The 17,795-nt window shown below is 46.5% G+C and overlaps 1 protein-coding gene across 12 annotated transcripts in view; it reads left to right on the forward strand.

The window, feature by feature from the left end:
- FGGY (FGGY carbohydrate kinase domain containing) overlaps positions 1–17,795 on the forward strand; it is a 354,457-nt gene that overhangs the window by 327,953 nt on the left and 8,709 nt on the right. The window lies entirely within an intron of this gene.

Genomic DNA, 17,795 nt, shown 5'->3' on the forward strand with positions numbered 1-17,795 from the left:
TTTCCTGTCCATATCCTGGTCCTTTCCTCAGTGGAGCCCCCCACCCCATGCACCCACACAAAGGCTTATGTGGTTCCAAGCATCGTAGTTTCTTGCTCCAAGATGTCTGTGCACAAGGGTCCTAGTGTTTTTTCATGGCCTCATTGACATGCATTTTCCTGTCCTTCCATCTTCTCCTCACCACCTTAAGGAAACGGAGGAGTCTCTGTGGAAAGCTGTGAGTTACACAAACTGTATTGGGTGTCCAGCGGGTGCATTTAAACTCCCAGGTTGTCAGAGCTTTTGCTGCTTAAAAAAAAAGTGCCTTCACATCTCAGCTGTAAATGCCAGATCTTGTAGCATTTACAGGGACAAATCCATTTCTTACTGAATAATGGAGCTTCAACCCGCATGACTGGTGGTGTAAACTTCGGCCAGGTCTGTGAGGAATCTTTGCAACACTGTTTCTCTTGAATGTCCTTTTCTGGCAGCTATTGTCCTCTGAACAGCAGTGGGCCAGGCTGAGGCCCTGCCTCTCCTGTTACCCACCGACCCTGAATAAGCCCTTTCAGATCTAAGGAAGCTAGAAACAGCCCTAAGTTCCAGTCCTCACTCTGCCTCTGCCTAAGTGGGGCAGATATATAGGCCGTGAAATCTAAATATTCTTTAGTATTTCTGCATCTTTCTCCCCAACACCCCCAACAATCATCACCAAAGCCTCCTGAGCACCTGTCATATCTGTGCGCACCTCCCAATCTTCCCCTGGACCTCTGCTCCTGGCCCCGGCAGGCTGGATGTGACAGAGCAAGGTGGTGGCACCTCTGGCTTGGGAAAGGAGACTGCAAGGTCCAAGCGCTGTGGCCCCTGCCTGCCTCTCAGCTGTCTTATCCGCACCTGCCCTCGCTCTGTCTGCTGCAGGCACACTGGCCTTCTCATTCCTCGGTGTGTCGTCTGCCCTTCCCCTACGTGGCTCTCTCCTCTGCTGGATGCCTCCTCTCCATCCTTCCCCTCATTAATGTCTGCACACACTCTGAATGTCAGCTAAGCCATAACGTACAAGCTGCATACATGCATGCATGCACACACACACATACAGATCATACATGCATGTCATACATAGCATACCATACATACATAGGTACCATAAATAACATGAGGCAGTGCGGGCTCAGGAATGCCGGGACCCTCCCTTCCTCCATTCCTGAAAGGGTCTGGGGGAGGAGAGAGCCCTCATCTCTCAGGTGCTGACTGCTCTCCGACAGACAGACAGGATTCAAGGGGACAGCCGTCTGAGCTGCTCTTGCCACGAAGCTCTTCTCAACCTTCCAAGCACAGAGGGCCCAGGGGAGGCTGTGAACGAGATAATTTCTTATACTGTCCTTGCTTCTAACCTAACACATTATTTCTTGATTATCTGGCGGAGATTAATTTGACTAATGCAAATAAACTAGCAAAGCTTTCCTGCCCAGGCTACCAAATACAGCCTAACCTGCCTGTCTGGCCATATCCAGAAGTTTTGTTCTTTTAGGTTTCACTCTCCCAGGAACAGATGATGCAAGATGGGTTTGGGGTGCGGGGGGGAGAGAGGAAAGGAAGGAGAGAACCCCTTATAGTGATTTGAGGACATTCACAAAAAGAGCTCCACTCGCTCTCCCTCACCCCTGCACGCATTCCTGGCCCCTTGAGAATCTTCTACTCCCCAGCCCTCCATTTTCTCCTGACCCTTCTTAAGCTCATGAGGAAGATCTGCAGCCAGGGAGTCCCGAGTCCCGAGTTCTAGTCCTGGCTTTGATTTTGTGGTCTTCTCTGTGTTGTCATTTTCCTTCTCCGAGGCATGCTCAGCACTGTCCCATTTCACCACTGAATCCGCTGGACACAGAGGTAACCAAACCTAAGAGCACTTGCTCCATGCAAACACCATGCTAGAATTAATGATCACTCATGCACTCACCATCCTTTCAGGGCGGACATGACTCAGTTTCACAGAGAAGGAAGATAAGGTGTAGGAAAATTAAGAAAGCTGCTCAGGGCCACAAGCTGCTAAGAGAACCGGCAGGTTCCTAGCCCAGGTCCTATCTCTGGAGCTTACGAGCCTTCGCACTCCACTGAACCCCAAGTATACTATAGAGGAGAAATCATGCTGACTGTTTACAAAACAAGAAGTAGGTCTCACCCTCTTTCACTCACGTGTTATGCAGAAGGTGGGATGCCTCTCTTGGATTTCCCCCCAAACGCACCCCTGCTCAGGAGCTGAGAGGAGGGAAGACACGTGCTGGGACATCATGGGCTAACCTGTAAGAGCCAGAAGAAACCCAGCGCCAGAGGCAGAGGAGGAGACTGGATGAGGGAAAGCGATTCTCAGGTGTCAGAGAAACCTAGCCCCAGCCTCTTGGTTAGCGATGAGTAAACTGAGGACGGGAGTGGATATAGAACTTGATTGAATTCGCACCATTTACAAGTGAGAGAAGGGCCCCGAATCCAGGTCTCTTCCATAGAATCACCTAAATCAAGTGAGCCACCTCCATTCAAAATGGAAGAACCTTCAGGAACCTTAATTTTGTGCCCATCTAAAAGCCCCCCTGAGCTATACTAAAGGAATGGGTATTGCAAAAACGTTCTCACGGAAACGCCCAGCTGAACACACAAAGAAGCGGGCCTCCAAGGAGCAGTGTGAGGATTGTCTGAAGGGATCTACGCTGGTGAGGTTACAAAAATCACAATATATGAATAAATGAACATATGGAAGAAATCAGCAGAGCCTTCTCCTTCTTCCCATATGTAAACTCGGCCTTCGCTTAAAGTCATTAAGCAAACACAGATGCAGCCAAACCAGGCACCAGATGGCAAACGAGAGTTGAAATAAAAGGTAAAAAAAAAAAAAGCTCTCTGTGTTTATTCAAAACTGGGAAAAAAGCCCTGATCCAAAATGTCGCGGTTTCCGCAGAATGGTCACCTAGGGTCATCAGGGCCCAAAAGTGACCAAAACATAACAACCAGAAAACCCTTAGATAATCATGGTTGGGAAACTGTAGGAAAACCACTTCTATCTTCTGCGAATGGAAGACAGTGGCAGAAGAAAAAGCGACAATTCTGGGAAATGAAAGCAGTGGCTCAATCACGGGAGGACCAGAGAGAGACGGGGAAGTGGGAGGAATCAGCTTCTGCCGAGCACGTGCACGTGCCAGGAGCTTTGCATCTCAGGCTCATTTCATCCTCACAACTGCCCAGGAGGTATCGGCCAATTTTACAAATGAGGAAATGTCATCAGTAGCCCAAGAGAGAGTTAGACTCCCAGGTCACACCACAGGAATTCCAACCTGGCTATTGCCAACGCCCTGTGCTCGGTTCCCAGCTTCGCAGCTCTGTTTCCTAATCTTTTCTCCTGTTGTTCGACCGTGCAATATTTGACCCAGAAAACATGGTCCCTAAAAGATTCCACTAGGCCTATAATCACTGAGCATTTGCCATGTGCCAAGCCCCTGGGAATACCCAAGGGCTCCATCTCTGTACGAGACACCCGGGGAAGTCGCAGGGCGCTCTCTCCCCCTCTACTCCTACCACGAGGCCAGGTGCTGCCCAGAGGGGAGCCGGGGGCAGGCGTGGGCTGTGGAGTAGGAAGAGGAGTGTGCTTGGGAACTTGTCTCCACTTTTATTTCATAATGGACCCCCTTCCATGTCCCTCATCCGCCTTCTAGTTTGTACGTGTGGGAGAGGCATCCATGATGACAGTGCCCAAAGGCATCCTTACTTTTCAGCATTCATGAGTTTATGTTTGGGGGTAGAAAATCCCAGTAATGCTTCCAGTTCAACTAAAAGCTGAAATGAACATTGAAATATGCCCCTTCCCCCAATTCAGTCAAACCATGATTTGCTTGCAGGTGGAACCATAGAGTGGAAATGCCTGCAAGCTATACTGACCTGGCTCCTGAATCCACGGCAAGCCTCATGACTGCTTTGAGTTCCAGTTTCCTTGTCTCTAAGACAGAGTTAATGTGCACCTTGGAGGGTGGTTGGGAGGCTTCTCTTTACCTTCCTCGTACCCCTCTTCTCTCTCACCACATGGCCAGTCTCCACATGGCTGTTTTATTTTTTAATTTTTTTCCTGTTGCTCTTATCTTACCCCAATCCAGGATGAGGCCTGCTTTCTACCTTACTTATGCCTGCTTCCAGGCCACTGAACGCTGTAAGAAAACACTATACAAACATTAAGCAGGCTTCTATCATTATATATTGTCATTAGACAGCCTCCCTTATCCGCTGGCTTCTAATTGGGTTTGGCCAGTGAAAGGCACCAGCAAGAGCCTGGAGGGGAGAAGGAAGGTATTTGTTCCCCCAGCTCTCTTCTTGCTGAGTTGCCACTGTTAGTTGGTCCATCCACCTTAGACCACAATTCCTGCAGGTAGCCCTCTCCCTGCAGCTTTCTTTCTGGGTGATGGAAACACTCCCTCCCCTTGCTCCTTCTGGCCAGGAGCTGGTAATGGCTCCCTACTGTTGCTAGTCATGGGGCACTTCTCTCTTTTTCTAAACTTCCTTTTAAACAATCTCTTTATTAAGTTTTACTTCAGTTACCCAACATGAGTGTCCATCTGTTTCCTGATTGGAACCTAGTATGTCAGCTCCATTTCTCATTTTCCGCTTTGATTTCAAACTCCCTTTTTCCCCAGCCCCATCTTTCCTCTCACATTCAAATAGACGATCTTCTATTCTTAACCACCAGCTCCCTCAAAGAGAAAATAAAGGCCTGTAGAAAGATACCTGCCATCAAGTCTTTTAACGTTCTTGTACCCAGTGGTGTGCTGGAGCTGGCTCACACCTGCTCACAAGAGGTGATTGTGTGCATCTCTTCTCAGCTCCATGTTCAGTGAGCCTGAAACTGGCCACAGTGGAAGTCTTTACACCTCAGAAATGGGCAAATGTTACAATTCAAGTCTTTTTCTTTTATTTTTTGGCAGACCCAGTTGTTAAACATTTATCAGCACGCCACTGCTTATATCTAGACACAAACTTTTTCCCTTCACATTTCTTAAAATGAAAGAAATGCCCCACCTATTGGCAGGGCCCCCTCCATCTCCCACTGCCTCAGGTAGTTTCCTAAGCCCCCAAACTAGTTTGGTCTCCTTCTGATATTCTCCCATAACACCTGCATTTCTTCAGTACGCTGAGTTTCATGAAGTCGGGGATCAGAGCTGTCGGGTTCACTAATGCAGCACAGTTCCTTGTAAAGTGCCTGGGCACACACAAGGTACTCAATAACTAATTGTTTTAACAATAAAACTAACATCATCTGGCTCAAACTTCCCATTTTGGAAAAGAGGAAACTGGGATCCAAAGAAAGGAAGCAACTTATTCAAAGTCACAGAGCCCAGACTAAGACTAATCCAAGACTGGAGCCTCCTGACTTCCAGATCAGTTCTCTTTCCAGCACATCATGTGCTTGTCTATAATTTAGTAACCAGAGAGAAGCAGACCGAACTCCCTGTGTCTTGTGAAATCCAGAGCAAGCTCATATTCATAAACACAGCTGGAAGAGCTGTTGTTTTCCGTGTTTGTTTTAGGTAAAAGGCCTGGACGTCCAACCCAGAAATAAACTCCATGTTTCTAAACCCAGAAGCCCCTGCCACTTTCATTCCCCACGGCCGCCACTCCGCTCATTGTTTATCTTCCTTCCCCTCATTAAACAGAGGCATCAGCTGGTATTCGGTGTTGAATGGTGCCTTCATTCTATGTTCCTTATCATTTCCCTGCCCGGGCAGCATGCTACGTGCAGCCCAAGATTAGGAAGTGCTGTCTTTAAATAGTGGCACTCAAGAAAACATTGTAAGACCCTGTGTAGTGCTGGGGGGAGTTGGGTATGACAATTATAACAATAAACATAGCTCAATTTTTTAAAGCTATTACTTGTGTCAGGCACTAATTTGATGGTTTGCATGTATTTTCTCAATAACTCTATTCTTTCTATTTTACAGATGAGTAAACTGAAGCACATAGAGATTAGCCCACAGGTACAAATAGCCCGAGCCATTTATTTAGAAAAGCCTGAGTTTCAGTCTAGGCAGTCCAGAGTTCATGATCTTGTCTCTGTGACACCTGACAATGAAGAATATATTGACCTGACAGGAAATTCAGAAAAAAAAACCTGAGGGAGATCCTAACATTGCTTTATTTAGATATCACATCCCTGATTCCTTCCTTCCTTCATCCATCCTTCTACTCATTCATTCTCTTATTCTCACAGCATGCATGGAAGAGTCACATATCAGTTGCTGGGAACACTGATAAAAATCAATGGCCTCTATATTCTCAGGTCTCATAGTCTAGTTGGGGAGACATATCAATAAACAGACATTTATCCTACTGTGTGCTAAGTGCTAAGACAGAGGGAAACCATGGGGCTTTGGGAATACAGAAAAGATCTTACATCAGTTTAAAAGGACACCACAATGATCTATCCTGGACTTGCATTGCATGCCTCGCCCTCTCTCCATCTGACCTCCGCTTCCTCCCTACCCTGCTGGCTTTGCAGCTGCCTTCCAGCCTGTCTCTTGTTTTGGTGTTTTGGTGCTTTGGTGCTCTCCTTGGCCTCCCCAGCTCTTGGCTTCAGATTCAACCTCTCTTGTTTTTTTCCTCCTGAAGTTGGTTTGAAAACAATTCTGGCTTAGCCAGAGGGACTTCTGTTCTGTAAGCCCATCTAAGGCCAGCCCTAAATGTAAGATAAGGGTGTCCAAGTCCTATCTCTAATATAGCTCTGGCCTAGGAGAGTTGGAAATCCAAAACAGGGAACTTTAAAGAGTGTGGAGAGACGGATGGATGGATAGATACCTTGTGTCTGAGATAATTTGGTTATCTACCAGCCTCAACCCAAAGAAACTGAAACTAGTGACTACCCAACATCCCTTACAGCTCAATCTTTGTGCCCTGTGTTAATACCATCACATTTTTATTCTTTGCTGCCAATTATAATTCCAGATCTGCTGGCCAAAGAATCTTGCCAGTAAGGAATTAACTTTGAAGCGGGCAGTGTAAATTTCCAAGGTGTTCAGACTTTGAGAGCTTTTAGGATGTCTCACATTCTTGAGTTGCAGTCTCCCATTGTCCTGCTCCATCTTTTTTTTTTTTTTAAATATCTTTATTGATTTCATAGAGAGGAAGGGAGAGGGAGAGAGAGATAGAAACATCAATGATGAGAGAGTCATTGATCGGCTGCCCCCTGCACGCCCCCGACTGGGGATCCAGCCCACAGCCCTAGCATGTGCCCTGACCAGGAATCGAACCGCGATCTCCTGGATCCTAGGTCGATGCTCAACCACTGAGCCACGCCTGCCCGGGCAGCCTGTTCCATCTTAAACAAAGTTTCTCCCTTATATCCATAAATGAAAAATGCCCTGGCTAAATGGTGTTTGTGAATTAGAGATACCAGTTGAATTTGGCAACTAAAAGAGCATTAGTGGTGATTCTGGTTGGTCGGTGTGTTTGATGAAGTAGATGACGCACTCTACCCCAGCCATGGAAGAAATTTGGGGCAGAAGGAGTGTATGGATTGAAAGAAGGATGGATTGAGGTTCTGGAGATTACCTTGAGGTGGGGGAGGACATTTGGTTAGAAGGCTGGGGCACGTGTGAAAACTGGGCTAAGTGAGAAAGTGGCTATTAAACTATTGGAATAGACATAAGTATCGCCCTCTCATGGATGATACTTTCAGGGTATGGTTGTGGGAGTGAGTGCTGAAGTAAAGTGGAGATGAAAGTTCCTGGAGTTGGAAACATTTTGAAACCCATGAGAGCCAGCATTGGATGGAATAAACAGATGCTGAGATCTTCCATGATAATGACAAACCTCCAGGTGAATAGGGAAACTGCGACCTGGGCCTTAGCCTCGTTTGGCATAGGGATGCGGGCAAGAGGCTGGTGGTGACAGCAAGGGAGGTGGACTTGATTGTATCTCCATCATTAGGTGGTGCCAGCCTCAGAGGAGCAGAGCATTTGCTTGCAGATGGAGGAACAATTGTCTGGAAATGATCATAAGCCATGGAAATATTGAACCCTAACACCTTCCCGAGCCTACCCACCCCACCAACCTGAAGCATACACTTAGATATATACATGGGAACTCTTAGTTTTTGGTAAAGTTTCTAAGAAAATAAAGTTTGTTTCACTTGATGGGTAATTAGTAATAGTAATAATAATAGTAGCTATACTTCTAAAGCATTAGTCCACACAACCAGCCTATGACATAGGTATTTACGTCCGCATTTCTAAAATGAAGAAATTGAGTCTCAGAGTGTTAAATGGCAGAGCTAGGTTTTGAATTATGATCTGTACATCACCAAAACCTTGGTTAAGCCATAGTACATGGTTAAGAATACAGGTTCCAAATAAGAAAAAAGAAAAAAGTACAGTTTCCAAAAATGTGTGATTCCTCATCTTTCAATTGGGGACATCAAATAGGTAAAGTATTTAATACAGTGATGGGCCATGGTAAATGCCCAATAAATGTTAGCTACCATGATTATTATTGTTGAGTTACTGTTGTTGTTATTTCTGTTCCGGCTTCCTGCAGTGCTTTATGCCTTTTCAGCCAGACCTATGGGCAGGGCCATTTCTCTTCCAGTCAATAATAGATTGTTAGATGGGTGATGGCTTGCATTTTGGGAGTTCTGTAATCTATCTGATGCTTTGAGCAAGAAGCTTGATATTTTTGCCACCCCCAGTGCCATGTTTGCTCTGACTGAATTGCAATGGAATTGTGCCTTGCTAGAGAAACACAGTCGGGTACATTCCCCCTCAGAATGGGCCTAATAAAACTCTAATGAACTGTACCATGGGGAGTCACTGGTTCACTTGTTAACTAAGAGGTCATCAAAAAAAGACATGTGCATGGACTCAACAGATTGTGGAGTTGTCAGAGACTTTAGAAAGAATTTAATCCAGCCCCCTTATTTTACTGATAAGGAAAGCGAGTTCCAGAGAGGGAAAGGTCTCACTCAGGGCCATCCAGCTGGCAGTAATTTTGATTCCAAAGTTAATAGGAACAATCTTTCCATATGCCAATGAATGCACCTTCCTACCCCTGTAAGCACAATATCATGACTATGATTGACTTTGTCTTTGACAGCGGAAAAAACAAGCTTTTACGGTTTTACAGGGCCCCAAAGTCATCAGAGGAAGTTAAATTGTCACCAACTAGAGACCTACATGTTGGTTTTGAGCCCCTCAAGGAACGAGCCCGGTCTTATTCAGGAGTTAAAGCACGGTTCAGATCTTACCTAAGCCATTTACTAGAGTAGGCAAGTCGCTTAACCTCTATGAGCCTCTGTTTCCTCATTGTAAATTAGATAAAAAGGCCTCTGTCACAGAATGCTTGTGAGCATCAAGTGAGGCAAGATGCAGATACGGTGCCTCTCCAGTGAGCATTCAGTAAGTTTACACTGTCAGCTGACCTTTAGCTAATGCCCTGCTAAAGGCTCAGGCTACACTGAGAAATAAGGAAGCCAAGGACTCTGGCTCCATGGAAGGAGGAGAAGAGGTGAGGCCACAGAGGAAGAAGCAGACAGTGAACAAGGTCGCTTGTGAACTGGCGATAGAATCCCAGTTCGTGCTAGTTGCCGTGAAGAGGACTGATGTAATAGTGTTTGGGAGAAGTGGACTGTTTCAGCAAGGGTGGCCAGTGGAGGCCTCATAGAGATTATGTTTGAAAAGGACCTAAATCACATGAAAAAGCTGAACAGTGAAAGATCTAGGACAGGGGCGTACCTGAGAAAAGCAAGAATGCCCAGGGCAGGAGCCAGCTTAGCGTGTAACCAACAGTAAGGTGGCAAGTGTGTCTCTAGCATATTGAACACAGTGAACGGGGAAATGAAATGAGGTTGGAGATGTCACAAGCTTGATCTTGAAGTTCTGGACTATCCTGCAAAATCTGCATTTCGTTCAAAGCCAATGGAAGGCCATTGTAGTTTTTTAGGGATGAGAGAGACTCTTATATAACGAAGTATAAATATTTGCTCTCTGTTCCTGATTCCTGGCACATAGCTCCTAAAACCCATGGAATCTCTGAAGGGAAAAGAGTGTCTTTTATGTACTGAGGCGATGACTGGTGGCCGGGGACCCTTAGATAGGTTCAGCATGGGGGTTGGTTGCCAGAAAGGCCAGGCCTGATTAAAGAAAGGGTTGGAACTTTCAGTGTCACCCCCTGACTGCCAGGGAGGGCAGAGGGACTGGAGAGTGAGTCAGTCACCAATGGCCAATAATTTAAACAATCATGCCTATGTAACGAAACCTCCATGAAAACTCCTAAACTACAGGGTTTGGAGAGCTTAGGGTGGTGCACCCCAGAGAGGGCATGGAAGCTCCACACACCTCCCACACCCCCATGGCTTGCTCTATCCATCTCTTTTATCTGACTATTCCAGGCTTGTACCCTTTAAAGTAGACTGGTAATAGTAAGCCAACTGTTTTCCTGAGTTCACTGAGCTGTTCTATCAAGTTATCAAACCTGAGATGGGAGGGCAGCTCTGATTTACAGCTGATCTGTCAGAAGTTTGGGAGACCTGGGCTTTTGACTGACATCTGAAGCCTTGTGGGACTGAGCCCTTAAACCTATGGAATCTGTTGCTAACTCCAGGTAGTCAATTTCCAAATTAAGTTGTAGAATCCCCAGTTGTTGTCTAGAGATTTGGAGAGTTGCTTGGTCTAAGGAACACCACCCCACACATTTGGTGTCAGAAGTATTGTGGGTGAAAACAGCCTAGAGAGATAAAATTTAGCTTACCTCATGCACTGATTTATTCAACAAATACTAGTTATGGGTTGCCCACTCTGGCCAGGCTCCGTTCTTACTGCAGTGAGTGAATGAAATGAGAACCCCTGGCCACATGGAGCTTGAATGCTATTGGGATAATAAATATGTGAAAGTTATGGAGTATTTACTTTGTGCTGGCTGTTCTGACTGCTTTACCTGAAATAACTCATGTGATCCTAACAATAGTCCTACAAGAGGCATACTATTATTATCTCCATCTTTAGAAAAGGAAACAGGCATAAAGAAGTTAGTTTGTCCATGATAATGCAGCTAGTACGTGATAAAGCCCAACTTCACGCCCCAATAGTCTGTTATAGGCAGAGTGTATCATTTTATCTCTCCTCCTGAAAACCACCCTGGGTGGCCCTGGCTGCTAGTAGAATACCAGAGCGGAGGTTAGGAGGCCTGGTGGGTAGTCAAAGAATTGGACACTGGAATTTTCCACAATGCTGTGAGTAGATATTATTATTCCTATTTTATAGATGGAAAAACTGAGGCTTAGTTCACACATCCAGTAAGTAGCAGAGCCCAGATGCTATCCTAACCCTTTTTATTTCTGAAACTCAGTATCTTTCCACTAGCATTTCCATTTCCTGCAGAATTGGAGAGCTTCCACCCCGCCGCCCCTCCTTTATGATCAAGAGACTCATATGAGGTATATTTTAGAGTCAAGAATAGAGAACTGGGCATTTAAATTTTTATTTCTGTTTGGTAGGCATATAATTGAAAATTAAATAATATGTACATATACCAACGTATATACTTATACACATATAAGATGCTTTTTCTTTTATAATTTCTAAGTTGCAATATAGTATGCATAAAGTGAAATTCACAGATATTAAATATACAGTTTGATGAAATTTGATAAATGTGTACCCCCATGTAATCAACACCCTAAGCAAAATATATGTGTGTATGTACGTAGGTGGGTGGATAGGTAGATAGACAGATGGATAGATGGATAAGATATAAAATTATAACTGAGGCGTTGAGTCTTCATATCATGATTAATGATGAAGACTTCTCCCACTCTTTCCTTTCTCTCATCCCTTCCTGCTTCTGAATTGACATTGTTGTCTCCAATGTGCGGAGGTTGCACAGAACTCCAGATGCGGGTCAAAAGATGACTCTGTGAAAAATAAAAACAAAACAAATCACTAAAAGAACAACTAGCTATTTCTTAGTGCTTGTTGGAGGAAAATCACACTGCTATCCTTTCTGTTTTTCTGTGGAGGGTCATGTGCCTCAGCCCACACATTAGCATGTGAGCCTGTTCCAGTAAAATGAGTCAGAGTTCCTCAAGAAGGCAGACTCATGTATCTCAGAGCTATGTGTCAGCACCTCTGAAAAAGGTGCAGTGTACTGTATTGGCCTGTTTCTCACACACACACACACACCCCACACACACACACACACACACTCCTTCTCGCCCGAGAGATCACGCAGCTAATAAGCAGCAGAAGTGGGGTTCGAACTCAAATGTAGGGGGGTTCTAGGATGAGGCTTTTGCATCACAGTGAAGTACAGGACCACTGGGCCTGCAGGGAGGCCTCAGCAAAGGCCTGGAGTCAGAAATGGGCTTGAATTCTGCCTGGACTATTTATTGGCTTTATGACCTTGGGCAAGTTCCTTATACTCTGTTTACTTCCTTGATTCATAAAGTGGGGCTAGATGATGACATCCGTGTCATAAAATCATTTTGAGGATTCAAAAGGTCATGTACATAAAGCAGTTAACACAGAGCGCAGCACAGAGTTAGCACCTGGGAAATGCTGGTCAAACCAGTAACATAGCAGCCATGGAAGTTGTCTGCTAAGTCAGTAGATGCCACGTTCCTTGGATCATACACCCTATAGTGAAATACATTTCGAGCTTGCATCCTCCATACATGGGAACTTACTTAAGAACAGGCATAAAGCTGTTCTGTGCTTGTAGACTGCGTATACTATAAAACAGGTGAAACACAGCTGTCTTCATACTAGCGTTATGCAGTATCTAAAGGTGCACTATACATCCGTGGACAGAAGTTTTTAATGATTTTTAAAATTACTTTTGATGATTTCTAAATGCTTTTGTTTGTGCTTGATAGATTATATCTCAAGCAGTAAAAAGTGTCTCTATTTTCTTTCTTTCTTTTTTTAAATCCTTACCCAAGGATATGTTTATTGATTTTAGAATGAGGAAGGTAGAGGGAGAGAGACATCTCCATGAGAGAAACATCCATCGGTTGCCTACGGTACTCACCCTGACCAGGGATCAAACCCGCAACCTGGGTATGTGCCTGAGCAGGAATCGAACCCACAACCTTTTGGTGTATGGGACGACAGTCCAACCAACTGAGCCAGGGCTCCATTTTCTCATTTACTTGAATCTGAATTATCACCATTACCTTTAATCCTTGGACTGAATCTTTTTCAGCCAGTTGCCAATTTTTCAAGGATTACTTCAGATAAACTAGATAATACCTATGACTCCCTAGACCATGTGAATGACAGCACTTAGCAAACCCCTGGCAGCTGTGGACATAGAAGCAAGAGCTCCCATTCCTCTCTTAGGAAACTTCACACACCTTACGTGACTCGTAACTATGTAATGTGTAGACCACTAACGCATCTGGTGACGGCCTGCATATGAAGTGCTGGCCAGGCTTAATTAATTCCCTCAGACTAAAAATCATATAAATGGCACTTCCAATATTTTCTCCTGGAATCCTAATGCAACACCTTGAGCCCTCCCTGGAGTGCATGCGTGCCACTTTAGAAACACCAGCTTAGATGATCTTACTTTGTCCCTGTTATGAAAGTCATCGCCCTCTGCTTTAGCCAATGAGCCATCACGAACCAGACACCTGTACGTGCGCGGACATGCCAGGCACGAGGCCTACGGTGACCTAGTTCCTCCCCTCAGGGAGCTCACTGTATGGCCCCACAGTGCCAGGTTCTGATTATTCCCTGTAGATCATGTCTGGACACTGCCAAGCTGGTAGGTCTAGACTTCCCAATAGTCATCCCAGGTCTTAAGGCCATTGTTCCCCTTCCCCTGGGGAGGGGAGGGGAGAAGGTACCACGCCCGCTTCTCCCCAGGTTAGTGTGTCTGCCACTTTGGAATCCCCATCTTTTCCATGGGTGCTGAAGAGCCCCTTCCTTTCTTTAACCTAATTTCCCTGGGTAACTCACCCCAGTGTCGCCTGAAGCCCTTTGGTAGCTCCCAAAGGAGGCCACAATGCATGAGAACTGGGTGTTTCCTGCGCCCACACAGGCCTGGCGCTCGCCAGCGCTGCTCCCAGAGAAGTGGTGAGCAGTGTGTGCAAGCTGGTAGCTGGGCCCTGACACGGCGGGGAAGGGTCAGACCCTGTGAATGCCGCCTTTCATGCCCTGGTACAGGGCCCCTATTTTCTCCTACAGAAACCCTTCCCTTGCTTTCAGAAGTAACGATCAAATGTGAACTTTCATGGTTTATTTATAGCTCTGCCTTAGAGAGAGAAAGAAAAGAAGTGATTAAAATGCGATTTTACCAAATATTTTGTTTTTTAAAAGCTTCCATTGTGTGGGCAGAAAGGAAGGAGAGAAGTCACTGCATTCATTGTGCTGTCTAGACTCTCAAACAAAGAGTGTAGCGTGCTGCAGATTAAGATGGCCCGGCTCCTGCCTGCTGACAGAAAGTATGAATTTTGAGGCCAACTTCAAATAGACCCTTTTGAACAGAAATATATTGTGGGGGGCGGCTATATTTAGCACGTGTCAGCATTTCCATAATAACTCCGTATTGTTATGCTGTGGTAATTTCCAGATTTATTGCAGCCAGTGGGTTCATGAGGTTTCAGTTTTATGTTCATTATTTGGAGAAATTAGAAAACTCAGCATTGCTATTTCTGATGACAGCACTGCTTCTCTGGGCATTCTCCTTACTGTGTCAGATACCCACAGTGCGCCCTGCCCCCCCGGAGAGAGGAGGGCTCACTTTGACTGCCCAGATGCATAACTTCTTTTTTTTTAATGCAGTATATTCTTATTTTCCTTACAATTATCAAATCAATATATGCTACTGTGGAAAGTTTAGAAAACACACACACACACACTCAAAAAAAAGCAAGAGAAAAAAATATCACCCATGCTCTTAAACCTGTTAACATTTTAATACATGTTGGTCCAGTGTTTACTGTGCTGCATGTGTAACTTGAGGACAAACTTCTTGAGATAGAATTCAGAGTCAACTCTATCTTTTACTCCCACTGCCCCTTTACATTGTTGCAATTATTTTTTCTCTCCAACATACTAGCTTTTTTCTTAATCCCCGGAGGTGCTTGGTGGGGGTCGGGGAAGAGAGGCTGGGGGCGAAGGAAAGCTCTCATCTAATGGGCCTTGTCACGCCCGGGCTGCAGGCTCTCCTAGCCTAGTGGGTGTTTATAGACTCCGCCAGAGATTTGGCTGGAAGGCCGCTGCTCTGGAAGCCTCTCATTGACAACACCTTGTCCTTGTTAATGCCTCTATTCTAGCAGATTGCTTGCTCTTCTCCCAATTCCTTTCAAATCCTGCAGTTCTCTCGAGCTTCGTTCTGCAGACTTTCTCTGCCACATTAGGTGTCCATGTTGGACAGGATCTAAGACAGCCCACGACAGCCCTCTCGCATGCCAGCCACGTGGGTCTGTGGGAACAGTCCTGCCTTTGGGAGACTGACAGACTCTGGCAGTGCTGGCTGATCCGGGTGCCACCCGCCCTTCTTGTCTACACTGACGTGCCCACCAGCCCTTCCTCCCAGACAGGAGTCACACTCGGTCCACTGTGTCCCACCGCCTTAGGGACACACCGCGTTCCCTGTTGGTCTCGGTGAAGCCCTGCTCCCTTGACTTGTGAGGGGGAACATTCCTCTCACCCCTCCCCTGGAAGGAGGCTTGATGCACAATAAACCCAGTAATTTTCTCCTCCAAAATCCAGCTCTTTTTCTGACCTTCCCTGTGGATGGAAGGTGTAAGAGTTGACTCATGGGTCCTCACCCACCCCTTTTCCAGATTCTTCAGGGTGGTCTGTTTCCAGCTCACTTGGTATCTTTTCTCTGTCATCCCTAGATCTCAGCCAGAGCTTCCATTTTCAAGTTGTCCCACGTAGGATCCTTGAGTTCATTCATCTCGTATCATTCGCTGGATGTGTACGCTGTCCCAGATGCTGAGCTTGGCAGCGGAAGTAATTACAGCAGTCCCTGTCTTAAGGAGCTCACGGGCTCGTTGGGGAGACGGACGTGCTCGCAGAAAGTTGCGGGGCCGTGTCATTCATGCGCTCGTGGCGGGGGTGGGCTGCGGGGGGAGTCAGAAAGAAATCTCCTCTGTGGAGGAGACACCTGAGCCGAGGTCAGTGCTTCAATCTGTACTTTTCTGAGAAACAAAATAACCTCTTTTTAAACTTTTGAAGTCTCTATTGCTGGTGTTTGTTTCTTACTAATTTATTTTCAAAACAAGCAGAGGTAACGTGGAGAAAGAAAGGAAGAGAATTGCAGGTCTGCCTTTGTCCACACACCTGTTACAGGGGGAGGGAAGTGACATTTACGGAGCCCCCTCTGTAGCACAGGTGTCCCGGATCCCACCCATGCAGGCAGCCCTGGAGTGTTGTCTCGGGCCTGAGCCCAAGCGCGACCTAGAGGAGCATTTCCGCAGGGCATTTCCAGGGGTCAGGGGAGGGAGAGGGGCGAGCCCTCCTGCTCACAGCAGAGCCGGGGCAGGCAGGAGAGTGAGCGGGATGCCGGCCTTGGGGGTTGCTGAGGCCTCTTAGCGAGAGGAGAGGAGGAGAGGAGAGGGGAGGGGAGGGGAGGGGAGGGGAGGGGAGGGGAGGGGAGGGGAGGGGAGGGGAGGGGAGGGGAGGGGAGGGGAGGGGAGGGGAGGGGAGGGGAGGGGAGGGGAGGGGAGGAGGGATTCCTTTAGGGGGGGAGAACTTAGCCCGTGGAGGAAAGCGTCTGACACTCGTCGGGGTGAGCAGACCTCTTAAGATGTCCCTGTTAAGTGGAACACCAGCGACCCCACTAAGATGTGTTTGGCTGTTTGCTCCTTCACAGAAGAGCCCCAGACTGCCCTTTCTTAGCGTTTATCCTTTCGCCATGATTTCATGTTCAGTAATTTTTTTTAATTTTTAAAGTCTGCTCCATGCTCAAGGCTGCCATTTGTCGTCTGCTGCCCATCGCTCGCAGCTCTGAGCATCCCTGACCTCCCCCACTGTTTTGAAGATACCCAGGGCCCCTGACATTCCGAGTGGTCGTCAGCTTTTTATGTTTTTCCCTCCCCTCTTGGCATGTGAGTTTCTCCAAGACAAAGAGCGTGTCTTGGGCACATGTGTCCCTAGCACAGCGACTGGTACATAGTGAGTGATTAATAAATCTATGGAATAAGAAGTACCTATGTGACCCCTGAGTGAATGTATCCTTAACAATGAGACCTCAGTAGCTGTTCCTAAGACAGGGCCTCTTCTGAGGGGCTTTGCCACGCCATTGCTCGCAAGCTCCCTTGTCAAGTCTGCTGGACTCCAAAGTGTGGGTTCAGTCCATTCCCCCTAACTTTCCCATAGCTTTAACAGCATGGGGAGACTGCAAGGAAACCTAACCATTTCAGTTACATAACAGAGCCAACACAGTCTACGGTTGACCTTGAAGCTGTGCACGCCAGACCATGTCCATCCAGGCGCTGCAGCTTGCTGCTGCCTGATTGCTCCATTGTAAAGACAGGCGCGTCCTGAAGTCACAGTGCAGAACTCAGGTCAATTGGACTTAGGCCGGAGGGACCGTATCGGCACTCACAATCTCAAACACTGCTGGAGGAAAAGCCAAAGATGACATGAAGAGGCCTTAAATATGTATTTGGCCCTCTAGTGCAGGTGCAAAGTGGTCCTATTCAGTTACTATTGTCTTGAGTAAAGTGGGCAGTGTGCTCAGTGGCTCATTGCATTGTCTTCTTAAGCCCAGGTATCCGGGCCATGAGAAGGGGAAAGCATTCTCTCCCACTATTCCCTGTGAGTGGCCACAAATCTTCACCTTCTGGG

Source organism: Miniopterus schreibersii (assembly GCF_964146895.1).
Source record: "Miniopterus schreibersii genome assembly, chromosome: 8".
Lineage (NCBI taxonomy): Eukaryota > Metazoa > Chordata > Mammalia > Chiroptera > Miniopteridae > Miniopterus > Miniopterus schreibersii.